This window comes from Mesoplodon densirostris, chromosome 10, assembly GCF_025265405.1.
Source record: "Mesoplodon densirostris isolate mMesDen1 chromosome 10, mMesDen1 primary haplotype, whole genome shotgun sequence".
NCBI classification, from domain to species: domain Eukaryota; kingdom Metazoa; phylum Chordata; class Mammalia; order Artiodactyla; family Ziphiidae; genus Mesoplodon; species Mesoplodon densirostris.
The window spans coordinates 32,042,303-32,057,612 of NC_082670.1; the positions used below are offsets into that span (position 1 = coordinate 32,042,303).

Here is a 15,310-nt window from a genome sequence, read left to right on the forward strand (position 1 = left end):
CGGTCATTGTACGTTTCCACATGGTTCTCTTTAAATTGTCCATACACTACTTTCAAAATGTGACATTCATTGTGATATAAGACCACAAACTCAGATTTTTTTGAGATGACTTTTACTATTTTTTTTTTTTTTTTTTGCGGTACGCGGGCCTCTCACTTTTGTGGCCTCTCCCGTTGTGGAGCACAGGCTCCGGACACACAGGCTCAGCGGACATGGCTCACGGGCCCAGCCACTTGGCGGCATGTGGGCTCTTCGTGGACCGGGGCACAAACCCGTGTCCCCTGCATCGGCAGGTGGACTCTCAACCACTGCGCCACCAGGGAAGCCTGACTTTTACTCTTTGCTAAAGGAATCTGACTGAAAGAAGAAAGAGAAAAGAAAGATCATCTCTCTACTTTTCCCTAAATTGTTTTGGGATCCAAAGGAGGAGGGAGGGGCTTCCCTGGTGGCGCAGTGGCTGAGAGTCCGCCTGCCAATGCAGGGGACGCAGGTTCGTGCCCCGGTCTGGGAGGATCCCACATGCCGCGGAGCGTCTGGGCCCGTGAGCCATGGCCGCTGAGCCTGCACGTCCGGAGCCTGTGCTCCACAACGGGAGAGGCCACAACAGTGAGAGGCCCGCGTACCGCAAAAAAAAAAAAAAAAGGAGGAGGGAGGCCCATGAACTTTCAGGTAAACAAACTTAGGGTATATAAATCTGAAAAATGATTTAAGTTTATATTTTGTAAACAGGGAAAGTGTCAGTAAACATAAATATACCTTTGAAAAGGAAGGGAGTCACAGTCCTCCAGAGTTTTTAACTTTTAGGATATGTAAGATAAAGTTCTTTTTACTATGAGGAGGCTGGCTGACCTCATCACTCCTTTCTCTGTGGACGTACAAAGGCACACATGCGTGTGTACCTATACATTCATTAGGCCACAATTACAAACTTGTTCACTTTCACTGTAAAAGAACTATGAGGAAGGTGGTAAAGATTAAAGATCTCTTCTAGGCTTTCAGGGTTTTACGAAGTAGCTGCAATTTGTGGTAGAGTCAAGCTAACTACCTTTTGATGGCAGTTTTCATGACTGTGCCTTGGTGTCCACAGGGCTACAGGGGCTGTAGGGCCCACCTGAGTAAGCATGGGCAAGTATTTCCCAGGTCACAATCCACCCAGGTCCGAGACAGTTCTTTTTCCTGATTTCACTCATGTAGATCCAGTCTCCCCGTTGGAATGAATGTTTGTGTGGTATCCACGCTTAGCAGAAGAGAGCCTTGGAATGGAAGTGGGTCTTGGGATACATTCACCCCTATGTTCATAGCAGCATTATTTACAATAGCCAAGACATGGAAACAACCTAAATATCCATCAACAGATGAATGGATAAAGAAGCTATGGCAGGGCTTCTCTGGTGACGCAGTGGCTGGGAGTCCGCCTGCCGATGTAGGGGACATGGGTTCGTGCCCCGGTCTGGGAAGATCCCACATGCCACGGAGCGGCTGGGCCCGTGAGCCATGGCTGCTGAGTCTGTGCGTCCGGAGCCTGTGCTCCACAATGGGAGAGGCCACAACAGTGAGAGGCCCGCGTACCACACACAAAAAAAGAAGCTATGGTGTATATATATATATATAGATAGATAGATAGATAGATAGATATAGATATAGATATATATTACTCAGCCATAAAATGGAATGAAATAATGCCATTTGTAGCAACATGGATGGACCTAGAGATTATCATACTGAGTGAAGTAAGTTAGAAAGAGAGAGACAAATACCATATATCACTTATATATGGAATCTAAAATATGACACAAAGGAACATATCTACGAAACAGAAACATACAAACATAGAGAACAGACTTGTGTTTGCCAAGGGGTAGGGGGGTTAGGGGAGGGAAGGATTGAGAATTTGGGGTTAGCAGATGCAAACTATTATATATAGGGTGGATAAACAACAAGGTCATATTGTATAGCACAGGGAACTATATTCAATATCCTGTGATTAACCATGATGGAAAAGAATATGAAGGAGAACATACATATATGTATAACCGAATCACTGTGCTGTGCAGCAGAAATTAACACAGTCTTGTAAATCAACTCTACTTCAATAAAAATTTTAAAAAGGAAGAAGAAGTGGGTCTTAGAATAAGACAGCAATTTGAGCTGCAGGTATTGGAGGAAACTGCTGGGAAAAGAGCTGAAGCCATCCTGGGTTCTGCCCCATAGTCCTTTAAACTGTTCATCATGTTAGCTTGAAGGGCCTTAAACCATATTCAGCCATTCTGGTTGCAACTGACATTATCTACTAATAGTTTGAAGCCGAAAGGCTACCTATCTTCTTCTCATTTATGACCTTATTAGACAAGCTGAACCCTATTTACCTGGTTGTTTTGACAATGTTTTCAAAACCTCAAGAGGTGAAAACTCAGTCTGCTTCCCTAGATTTAAGTTGTACACATTTCCTAATTCTTCTGTCTATTAATAGAAGTCCATGACTGCCACACTGGTGGATAAGCTTTTATTATGTATAAATGTCTTTTTCCTAACTTGGGATGTTGAATTTGATGGGAGTCTAAGAAATGTAATTTTTTAAAAATTTATTTATTTTTAGTTATTTATATTTTTGGCTGTGTTCGGTCTTCATTGCTGTGCACAGACTTTCTCTAGCTGCGGCAAGCAGGGGCTACTCTTCATTGCAGCGCGTGGGCTTCTCATTGCAGCGGCTTCTCTTGTTGCCGAGCACAGGCTCTAGGTGCACGGGCTTCAGTAGTTGTGGCACGCAGTCTCAGTAGTTGTGGCTCACAGGCTCTAGAGCTCAGGCTCAGTAGTTGTGGGACATGGGCTTAGTTGCTCCTCGGCATGTGGGATCTTTCCGGACCAGGGCTCAAACCCGTGTCTCCTGCATTGGCAGGCGGATTCTTAACCACTGGGCCACCAGGGAAGTCCCTAAGAAATGTAATTTTAAAGACCATAAATAAATAAATAAATAGGGACTTCCCTGGTGGTCCAGTGGTTAAGACTCTGCACTACCAACGCAGGGGGCCCAGGTAAGAGCCCGCATGCTGCAACTAAGACCCAACACAGCCAAATAAATAAATAAATAAATATTTTTTAAAATAAATAAATCAAGACCTTGAATCGTTGCAGGATCTTGTATTCTTAAATGTTCTTATACCCACTTAACTCTTAAAAGATACTTAATAAAGGCAGGAACTCAAATAAATATTTCTACACTGATATATATGAAATAATGCTATGCACAGCAGCACTATTACAACAGCAAAAAGATGGAAGCAACTCAACTGTAAAGCACAAATGGACTAACAAAATGTTGTATATACACACAATATAATATTTTTCAGCTGTAAAAAGGAAATTCTGACACATGCTAAAGCATGGATGCACTTTGAAGACACCATGCTATGTACAATAAACCAGTCACAAATACTCCACGATTCCACTTATATGAGTTTCCTAGAGTAATCACATTCTTAGAGACCGAAAATAGAATGGTGGTTGCCAGGTGCTGGGAAATGGGGGATGGGGAGTTAGTATTTAATGGGTATAGAGTTCCAGTTTGGGAAGATGAAAAATTCTGGAGCTGGATAGTGGTGATCATTGTACAACAATGTGAATGTTGGCAATCAATGTTAATGCCACTGAACTGTACACTTAAAGTTGGCTACAATGGAAAATATTATATATATTTTACCACAACAAAAATATTTCCAGTAAAAGAAAAAAATTTAAAATATACATCCCATATATCTTTATATGATACTGAGTCTTGTCTTCTGCCTTCTGGTGGGCTCCCTGAGGGCAGGGCTTGTCTCCCCACTCAGACTTTGGGCAGGTGCCTCCCTTCTCAGACTTCAATTTTGAGTCCTGGGGAAGCTCAGAAAGTGCAGAAGCACCAGCTTACCTCCCTCTTCTGGACGGCACTGGGGCCTGTTTGGCAGGCCCAACTTCACTCTGACCCAGTAGCATCTGGCTAGTTCTGCCATCCCCTGTCTCTTTCCGAATCAAGAGGGCTTCCCTCCATCCCAGGTCTGTACCTGAAACTTGGCCTTGAATGCTTGTGCTGTCCCATAGACCAAGTAACTGTTGATACATGAAATGTTAGAAGAGGAGGCCCAGCTCCCAGAAGCTTCAGGTAAACCTCCTGGGATGGCTCTTTTAGCGGCTGCTGGAGAGGCTGGAGCAGGACCTGCCTGGGCTGTCTCCTCCACCACCCCCTCCTGGGCACTGGTACTGCTATGCTTTTCGCTCACAGTTCTGGATATGGGTGAACTTCTTGCCCTTTCAGACCTGTGCACAGGAATCTGCAAACTCTCATGATTCCAAATGGATGTATCCCCTCTCTTGACATTTGGACACTAACTGCGTGACTGCACACTTAGCACATCAGTGGGCAAAGTGTCCTCCTCTGCCACTTCTCAACTAACCCAAGGCCCACAGTCAGCATTCACCCTCATCCAGCTTCCTCCCTTTCCCTGAGCAGGTATCTCCAGATACCCCAAGTGTGGCATCCAGGGCCTGAGACTTGGCACTCCTCAGGGAGCCCCTAAGTCACATAATAAGCCCTCTCCCCCGCAACACCCACAGTCAAACAAAGCCAAAAAGAGGGGCACAATAGTTGGTTTAGATTTCAGGCCTTGAGCAGCTGCCTCCAACTCCTGCTATGAGAGAGAGGTGGGGGTGGAGGACAGGAAACAACCAGAGGGGGAGGGCATTCGTGTCAGGGCCCTGTGCTGGCAGAAAGGCCCAGCGAAGGGTGGGACGACATGGATACACCTGACTCCCTCCCTGCACCAATTCAGTGCCCACCTGCAGCCCCTACTTGTTGGACTGGCCAGAAATGGCTTGGAGGGGCAGTGGCAGGACAAAACAAGCAGGCAGATGATTGTCCCTTACCTGGTGAGGACAAAGGGCCAGGCCTGCGTGCCCCTGGATCTCCGTGAGGTCCAGGCCCCACAGGTGCATCTGGTCCCCTGTTTACTTGGAGTGTGTGGGTAGTGAATGGGTGTGTGTACCCTATTAGACTGTAAGCTGCTTGAGGTCAAGGCCCAGTACCTGTTTTCATTCGTATTAATTCTTGCACTCATTTGACTAATGCTTACTGAGCATCTGTGGTCCCTTCCCAGCTCCTGACCATACGCTAGGCTCTGATGGAGAGAAAGAGAAATATCCGTGGGTGGGTCAATGAATATGCAAATGAATGAGGAGCTCCTCTTGCTCCCTGTTCTCTTGTCTCTGCACCCATATTTGGTGTTGGTAATACACAAAACTTTTGGTTTGAAAGGAGATTAGGGAGAGAGGAGGGGAACCTGGGAACCCGCCCCCAAGGTGATGGGTGGGGAGGCCAAGAAAGATGAATCCACATGGCTGGGGGCCCTGGAGGAAGGGTTGATTGGCAGGTACTCAGAAAGGAAATGCTCAGGGAAGTGGGGAATCCAGAGGGTTGGGAATCTGGGGTATTCTAGAGCAGTAGTTACTGGTAGGATCTGGGATCAAAGCCAGAAATGAGTCTCAGATGTCTACTGGCACCCCTCCAAAAGAGGCCACTATTCAGGTAGGTTTAGGAGGATCCCAAAGTCATCAGGCTTCTAGCCCAACCTGTTCCCAGAGTCCTCCGAAGAGTAGCCACTAAGTTATATTGTGAAGCAGAAATTAAAGACAAGAACTGATTAACACCAAACAGCCCATACCAGTCACTTTTCCCAAGGATAAGAGCAGGGTCTCTGATGGACTTCCCTGGTGGTCCAGTGGTTAGGACTCCGTGCTTCCACTGCAGGGGGCGAGGGTGTGATCCCTGGTCAGGGAACTAAGATTCCACATGCCGCAAGGCGCGGCCAAAAAAAAAAAAAAAAAAAGAGCAGGGTGTCTGAAGCAGACTGCCTGGGTTGCTATCCTGCAGTTAACTAGCTGCAAAACACGGGAAAATGACTGAAGTGCTCTGTGCCTCAGTTTCCCCATCTGTAAAATGGGGTTAAACATCGTACCTACCTCACAGAGTTGTAATGCTCAGATGAGTTCATGCACGTAAAGTGCTTAGAACAGCGCCTGGTACGTAGGGTGTTCCTCTATTTTATCAGCGAAGACCTTGAGGCTCAGAGAAGTTCGTTATCTCCTGAAGGTCACTCAGCTGTGGATGACGGAGCCAGGATTTGAAGCAGCTTCTGGTACTCTTGCCTTGACCTCACATGGCCTGAACAGTAATAGGAGCAATCTCAGGCTGCTGAGCCAGGGAGGGAGGTGACAAGGATGGTGATGCGGAGCGTTTGACCTCAAGGCATGCTGCGGGACAGGTGCGTGGGAGGAAGGAGCAGTTCTGGAGCTGAGAGACCAGGTAAGAAATGCTTGTCTTGAGTCTGGTGTGGTGAGGAAGGTGGACGAGGACTGAGACAGTGAGACCGAATGGACCCATGGTCCCGGGAGAAAGAGGACTGGACAACGTTTGGTGAGCAGCCTGAGCAAGGGAATAGAGGAGAGAGAGGAGGTGAGGATGGCTTTAAGGTTTGAAGCCTCAGTTACCCGGAGAATAGAAAGTTCTCTGCCAGAAATAGGTTTGTTTCAGGGGATTCTTGGAAATCCAAGCAGTGAGACAAGCCCTCTTTCCTGGGTGACTGTTAAATAGGCGAGGGGTGTGTGTGTTAGAAAATTTTGCAGAGACTGAAGCCTGGACTCAGTGGTGTCCTTTATGTCAATGTGCTTCCACCCCTAGTAGTGGATTCTCAAAGATACTGGAACGGGGGACTTCCATGGTGGCACAGTGGTTAAGACTCCACGCTCCCAATGCAGGGGCCTGGGCTCAATCCCTGGTCAGGGAACTAGATCCCACATGCATGTCACAACTAAAGAGCTGGTGAGCCGCAACTAAGAAGCCCACGAGCCGCAACTAAGGAGCCCGCCTGCCACAACTAAGGAACCTGCCTGCCGCAACTAAGACCCAGTGCAACCAAATAAATAAATATTAAAAAAAAAGATAGTGGAACAGAAACAGATGCTGAGATACAAGCCCCAGCACAGCCCAGAACAGACCAGTTCAACTTCCCATCATTGCTCTCATCACTAACCCCTTCTCCTACTCCAGGGAAGAAAACTGACTTTACCAGGGACCACCCCCTCCCCAAAGCCTCAGCAACCACTCATCCCAGCCTCCACTCTCCCACCTCCTATACACATATCTTCGCTTGTACACACACTATCTCATCCTGCCCTCGCAGCAACCCCGTTAGAGAGGAAGCCTGGTACTATTCTCCCCATTTTACAAACGAGGAAACTGAGGCCCAAAAAGGTTATGAGACTTTCTCAAAGTCTCAGAGACTTTCTCAGACTTTCTCAGACACAGCCAATGTCAATCAGTGGCCAGATTCCAAATCCTGTTCATTTTACTTCACTACACCACACCTCCACTTCAAGACATCTCAAGCAGATTAGGGCCAGAGGCGCACATCTCCTTTCCCCAGCAGATCCACAGACATTCCTTGGTGTTGGAGGGCATTAGTTTTCTCTCTGGGAATAATGGTGTGGTGGGATAATGACTGGGTATTAAGGAGGCAGCAAAAAATGGACAATGAGGGGATGTGGCATCATTATGGATAAGCACCAACCATTAGGGCTGGAACCATCCTTAGAGACCACTGAGTTAATGCCCACTGTTTACAAGGGAAACTTAGGGCCAGAAAGTAGGGACTTGCCCACTGAATGCTTCTGACATTTTGTTACTCCCTTTGTTCCAGGTATCTATCACCGAATATAACAAATCACTTCAAAACTTAGTGGCTTAAGGCAACAATCATTGTATTATCTCTCAGATTCCTGTGGGTGATTCAGGAAGGGCTCAGCTGGGCGGTTCTGACTTTGTCTCTCATGCAACTGTCAGTGGCTGGAGCTGAAACAGCAGGAGCTGGAGCAGCTGGGCCCTCCGGGCCTCTCTGTTTCATCATGTGTCTCGGGTCCTCTCCATGTGGCCTCTCCACTGGGGCTGGTTTGGGTTCCTCACAGCATGGTGACCTCAGGGCAATCAGATTGATTACACAGCAACTCAGGTCTCCAAAGGCAAGTGTCCCAAGAGAATCAGGTGAAACCTGAATCATATTTTGTGATCTAAACTCAGAAGTCACATAGCATCACTTCCACCATAGTTACAAGCCTGTCTAAAGGCAAGGGGAGGGAACATAGACCCTATCTCTCAATGGGAGGAATGTCAAAGTCACATAAGAGGAGCATGTGGGGTGGGAGATCTTGTGGCAGCCGTGTTTGGAGACCACAATCTGCTATACCCTTGCACAATTCCCTAGATAGATAGCTTGGCACAGGGCAAAGGCCAACCTGGGTCAAAGCCCTGGCTTCATCACTCACTAGCTCTGTGACCTTGGGGGAGTCATCTAACCCCTTGTATCTCCTCCTTCCTCATCCACAAAACCAGAATAATAGTAACACCTGTCAAAAAGCAAGTAGTAATGCCTGTCTTGCAGGGTTGGGTTAAGGATTAAATGGAAGGGCCTGGCCCATAGAAAATTCATCTTTTTTTTCTTCTTCCAAGTTATGAGAAAGCAGTGAACACACCATCAACCTAAATCTTGTACCCTGACCATGAAACAAACCCAAGTCTCAATAAAGACAGAAAAACAAATTCAGTGCTACACAGTACAAGATGTGATATGATAAATCAAGAGCTGGGTTATAGTAGTAAAGAAAAATAAAGTCCTTCCCCTCATGGAGTTTATAATCTAGTAGAGGGAGCCAGTCTATATATCAATATGCTAATACATATACATGTCAGGTGGAAAAAAGTGTTCTGGGGAAAGATAAAGTAGGGTAATGGAAATATGCCAGGGGTGGGAATGGGGTTATTATATAGGATAACCAGGGAGGGCCTCTTTACTAAAATGAGATTTGAACAGAAGACTGAATGAAATGGGGGGAGTGAACTGTGAAAATATCTGAGTAAGAGCATTTCAGGAAGAGGGAACAGCTAGTGCAAAGTTCCTGAGGCAGGGAACATGCTTGATGTGTTCGAGGATCAACACAGAGGCCAATTTAGCTGGAGCACAGCAAGACAGGGGGAGTGTAGGGAACAAGGTCAGATGGGATCCACTGGAAAGTTTTGGTCAGAGATGTGACTTAATTATGACCTCTATTTTTTAAATAAACTTTTTATTTTGAATAATTTTCCTTTTTAAAAAAATATTTATTCATTTATTTAGGTTCTGCCAGGTCTTAGTTGTGGCACACCGGATCTTCGTTGAGGCATGTGGGCTCTTTTAGTTGTGACAATGCATGTGGGATCTAGTTCCCCGACCAGGGATCGAACCTGGGACTCCTGCATTGGGAGTGCCGAGTCTTACCCACTGGACCACCAGGGAAGTCCCTGAATAATTTTCAACTTACAGGAAGTTTGTAAAGATAGTAAAGAGAGTTCCCATATACCATTCACCCAGTTTGCCCCAGTGTTAACATTATACATTACCGTGGTACATTTGTCAAAATTATGAAGCCAGTATTGGTACCTTGTGTAAACTAAACTCCAGACTTTACGCAGACTTCACCAGTTTTTCCACTAATGATTTTGTTTTCTGTTTCAGGATTCAATTTAGAATATCACATGGCATTTAGCTGGCTTCCACTTTATCAGGATCACCCCAGCTGCTACATGATAATAGAAGATCCATTAGGAAGCTGTTGCAGTAGTCCAGGAAGGAGATAGTGGGGCTTGGACCCAAGTGTTAGAGGTCAGATTGTGGAAAGCGGACAAATTCTCAGTTGGAGGCAGAGTCAACAGGATTTGCAGGACATGGGATGTGAGAGAAAGAGGAGAGTTAAGTATGATGCCAAGGATTTTAGCCTAAAACACTTGGCCATTCACTGATATGGGTGAGACTGACATAGGAAGACTATTTGGGGCTGGAAATCAGGAGTTTGCATTTGAACATGCTAGGTCTCAGTTGCTTATTGCACAGTGATTAAGTGGAAACGTCAAGCAGGCAGTTGGATACACGAGGCTGGATTTCAAGGATACATCGTAGCTGGAAATATAAACTTGGGAGTCATTAGCTTAGAGGTAGTATTTAAAGTCATTAGGCTGAATGAGGTCACGAAGGGAGTGGGTGAAGGTAGAAAAGAGAAGAGGGGGATTTCCCTGGTGGCGCAGTGGTTAAGAGTCTGTGCTCCTAATGCAGGGGGCCCGGGTTTGATCCCTGGTCAGGGAACTAGATCCCACATGCATGCTGCAACTAAGAGTTCACACGCCACAAATAAGGAGCCGGCAAGCTGCAACTAAGGAGCCCGCAAGCATCAACTAAGGAGTCTGCCTGCCACAACTAAGACCCAGTGCAACCAAATAAGTAAATAAATGACAAGAGAAGAGGTCTGAGGAGTGAGCCCTAGGGCTGTGGAAGAAATTGGAAGGATGAGGAGGAAGCAAAGGAGACTGAGGAGGAGCGGCCATTGTGGTAGGTAGAGAAGCTCCTGAGATTGAGCCTAGAAGCCCAGGGAACCACTGTGTCCAGTGCAGCTTACAGAGCCACCAAGATGAAGACTGAGAAGCAACTGTTGGATTTGGCAATGGTGAGGGCACTGGTGACCTTGACAAGAGTAAATCTCGTAGAGTGGTGGGGCAAGAGTCGGTTCAACAGAAAATGAGAGGAGACGAGGCAAAGACAGCAGGTATAGACAAATGTTTCTGAAGAGTTTTCAGTAAAGAGAAGCAGAAAAATGTAGCTGGAAGAGAATATGGGATTGAGGGAGGTTATTTTAAGATGGGAGACAGGATGATGAAAATGATCTCATAGAGAGCACACTGATGATGCAGAGGGGATGTGGAGAACTGCTGGGGCCCCATAGTAACACAGGTGAGAAGGGATGGGAACTAGTGCCCAGGAGGAGGGAGGGCTTCACCTGTGTAAGAACACTGGCATCGCATCAATGGTAACAGATGCGAGTATATGGAGACAGATGTAGGTAGGCGGAGGAAGCACGTGGAAATTCTCTTCAGACTGCTTCTATTTTCTTCATGAAGTTGGAAACAAGACCACCAGCAGAGGGAGGAGGAACAGGAGGGGCTGGAGGTTTGGAGGAGAGAGGAAAAAGTAAAAATAGCCGTCGAGGAGGCTGAGAGAGTGCACAGAACTGGGGAAAGGCAGGAGCATGGATGGTCAACACAAAGGGTGTTTGAGGGTATGAATTTAAGGGAGACTAGTCAGTCTAGATATGTGTTATTTCCAGCCACGTTCAGCTGCTTGGGTGCAGGCTGGAGAAGTCACTGCGGTGGGGTTTTCCCAGATGAATATGATGGGAGAGAAGGGCCAGGGAGTTGGTGTATGCAAGGAGCTGATTATAATGATAGATCATTGAATCAAAGCTGGGTAAGGAGTGAAGGGTGGATGTGATGGGGGTAGGTGTTACTGAAAAGGGGGTAAGATCAATGGATGAGAGACAGGGCTGACTTATCCCTGGAGGCATAGTGCCAAAGGCCCACAGTAGTTTTAGGGGCTCACAAAATATTTTAATTTTAATTTAGTTTAAAATCAGAAGAAAAAAGTGAATATAATAAAAATGAATATATAATAATGGATCCATCCTGGATTATATTCATCCTGATACCAAGGCAATCATAAAATATAACTTTTAATATTCTCTCATAGAGGAAGGGGCCCATGAAGGCGAAGTGTCTAGGGCCCACAAAAGTCATAATGTGACCCTTATGAGTGATCCCAGTGGATCCAAGTTCAATATTTGTTGAATTCATTTATAATGGCAAAAAAGTAAACATACCTAAGTATCCAGAATTGTTTGAGTCCAGGTACGACGGGCTGAAAAGATAGGAGTTGGTAATAGGAAAGTGTGATACTTAAAACTGAGATTATGGACTGTGTGAAGCAATTGGTAGTAACAAGGTTTGGGTGGGAACATCCTTCTCATTGGTGGAGAAGAAACCAAGGCGATGGGAAGCTGGTTTTATTGGTTATCTACTGCCGTATTAACAACATCCCAAAACATAGTGGCTTAAAACACTCACCATTTATCTGTTTACTGACGATTTATCTGCTCATCCACCACTTGTATGGTGATATGGCTGCGCTCTGCTGAGCAGTTCTTCTCTTGGTCTTGCCAGGGCTCTCTCAGGAGGCTGCAGTCAGCTGGACGCTTGACTGGGGCTGGGTGATAGGACCTCATATGTGGTGGATGTTGCTCAGGGCATCTCAGTTCTCCTTCCTGTGGCTTCTCATCTTCCAGCAGGCCAGACTGGACTGCTTTACATGATGTTGGAAGTTTTCTAAGAGGGCAAAGGGGAAGCTGCAAGAGCTCTTGAAGCCCAGACTCTGGGGACTCACACAGTGTCATTTCTGCCACATTCTGTTAGTCAAAACAAGTCCTAGGACCAGCCCAGATGCAAGGGGTTGAGAAACAGACTCCACCTCTTGTTGCGAGGAGCAGCAAAATCACTGCAAAGTGTCATGGGGGACAAGAGGAACTGGAGTGGCCATCTTTGCAAACAAACTATTGCACATGTTGGAAAAATTGTCTGTGTGGTACCAAATCAAGCATCACCAAGAATTTGACAGAAGTGAGAGTGAAGAGAGTGACAAGCCAGGTGCTAAAATTTTCAAAGCATGAGGGAGTAGTAAGTGATACAATCTGATGCTATCAACTTCTAAAGCTTCAAGTATCTTTATTGTTTCATCAGTGAATGCGAGTGAATTTCATTCATGAAAAGGAACTCTTCATTTTTCACAACTTGGACTCAGTCACTCATCAATTCAGACTCTATCTTAAGGAAGGAAACTAAAACATGGGGAAAAAATCTATGTGCATGAAAATTTGTAGCACTTTTATTTATCTGGGAGCTGTAGCCCCAGTGCCTGCCCCAGTGCCTAGGATGATGTCTGGCATGGAGTAGTAACACATAGGTGCTCAGTAAATATTTGTTGAATGAATTTATAATGGCAAAAAGTAAATACAACCTAAGTATTCAATAATGAGAGCTAGGTTAAATTTGGGTGTATCTATTTCATAGACTATCATGCAGCCATAACAAAAATTATGATTTTAAGGACTATCAATATATGATGAGGAGTGGAAAAAAAGCAGGATATAACATTACAGGTTCTGTGTAAAAACAGCTGGATAGGAAAAGGAGTCAAACAACAGCAGTGGTTTTATGAAGCAAATAGAATCATGAGTGATTTTTAACTTTTTACTTTTTTTTTTTTTTTGGTCACACCACGAGGCTTGTGGGATCTTAGTTCCCCAACCAGGGATTGAACCCGGGCCACGGCAGTGAAAGTGCCGAGTCCTAACCACTGGACCACCAGGGAATTCCCCAAATTTTTAGTTTATTCTAAAAGTTCTTTAATGTTACTGAATTTCTTTTATAGTAAGAAAAAGTTGAACACATTCATTTTGGAAAGATGAGAAATGTTGAAAAGCATCAATAAGAAAAAATAACCTATAACTCCATCATCCAGGAAAAAAAAAAATCACTGCTAACATTGAGACACATTCTGTTTTGTTTCTTGCTTTTTTTTCCCTTCACCTGACGTATTCTTAGCTTTTAAAAAAAATATATCTTTAGACTTCCAAGAGGTGACTTTTAATAGTCACATAGGCTTGATATACCATAATCTATTTGACTTACAGTAATTTTGGACATGATAGGTTCTTTGCAATTTTTCAGTGAAAAAAAATTAAAATAAATGGTCAGAGCCGTGGCATTACTCAATTCAAATTTAGAAAGCTCTTGAGGAAAGAGGTGATCAGAGTTCCAGGGAAGGTGGCTAGGAAAATAGGGTTGGTGTGGCTGTTTGTTCTGTCCAATGGAGAATGCAAGAAAAATTAGTCCAGCGGCTCCGACTTGTGGGGGGGGGTGTCTGTGGGAAGCTGCACGGGCTAGGACTCCTCCTTCCCATGTTTTGAACTTAAAGATCGTGAAATCTTTTTTTTTTTTTTTTTTTTTTTTTTTTTACATTTTTGGCCTCGTTGGGCCTTCGTCGCTGCGTGCGAGCTTTCTCTAGTTGTGGTGAGCGGGGACTACTCTTCATTGCAGTGCGTGGGCGTCTCATTGCTGTGGCTTCTCTTGTGGAACATGGGCTCTAGGCGCGCGGGCTTCAGTAGTTGTGGCACGCGGGCTCAGTAGTTGTGGCACACGGGCTCAGTAGTTGTGGCACACGGGCTTAGTTGCTCCGTGGCATGTGGGATCTTCCCGGACCAGGGCTTGAACCCGTGTCCCCCCGCACCGCCAGGCGGATTCTCAACCACTGAACCACCAGGGAAGTCCAAAGTTGGTGAAATCTTGATTTGAAGGACTAGAGATGGACAGTGGTGGTCCTTATCTCTGCCCTCTTGCCTTGCGCAAACAAGAAACGGTTTCCTGCCCTTGCCTCTGCCTCGAACAGATATCTCTGAGCCATTAGCCTAGAGGGATAGAGCTCCCTCACTCCCCCTACATAACTCTCTCAGCCTGAGCTCTGGGTTTGGGCAGTCGACGATTAGCCTGAGGTCAAGAATGGATGTTTTCCGGGGTACACAGGTGGGAACTTGGGGGGCACATTTACAAAGTCAGGGGCGTTCCCAGTTCAGGGAAGCTTCCCAGTAGTGGTCACGAAAGTAGTGGGGTAGGAAAGACAGACGTGATGAAAGGAGGGATGGAGGGGGTGGGTGAGTGGGCCAGGCTAATACTTAGGCACGGATCGATCCTGGAAGGTTGTGGTTGCAATGAGGGGGGAAAGAAGCGGACGGGGCGGAGGAGGAGGGGAGCAGACAGATTAAGCAGGTGATGTAGGGTTTACAAATGGAGGAGGCGTGGGCTGGTGACAGGAGGAGGGCCAGGAGCGGCAAGTATGCCCTGAACGTGCATGGGATATATATGAGAAGCGTGATGGGAAGCGGGCTGGTGAGAGCAGAGGTGGGGCGTGGGGTGAGCAGTGCGGGTCACGAAAGCGGAGATGTGAGATGGAGAATAACGGCTGCGCACATTTGGCCGACCCTTTACAGTCTGCTCCCATTTAGACTCCCATAATTTCCTCCTCCCATCAGGGAGAGCGAGGTGCGGAGAGGTCGGGCGGCTGCGGAGGGTGGGGTCCCAGGAGAGCGCGAGGCTCAGAGGAAGGGTGAGCCCCGGGGCGGGGGTACGCGGTGCGTCGCCGGGGGTGGGCGCCGGGCGCGGGCGGGTGTGGGGCGGGCCGGCTGAGGCACGGGAGGGGAGGGGGGAGGCGGGCTCCGCCGGCACACGCCGCCCCTGGCAGGCGGCCTGAGCGCGTGCGAAGAGCCGCCGCCGCCGCCGCCGCTCGGGGTCGCCTTGAGCCCCGGATTCCCCAGCTCG

At 46.6% G+C, this 15,310-nt stretch overlaps 1 non-coding gene across 1 annotated transcript; it reads right to left on the reverse strand.

The window, feature by feature from the left end:
• Nucleotides 1-13,235: 13,235 nt before the first annotated feature.
• On the reverse strand, nt 13,236-13,307 carry TRNAE-UUC (transfer RNA glutamic acid (anticodon UUC)). The gene has a single exon. It is a non-coding gene; the product is annotated as a tRNA-Glu (tRNA).
• Between the last annotated feature and the right edge of the window lie 2,003 nt (nt 13,308-15,310).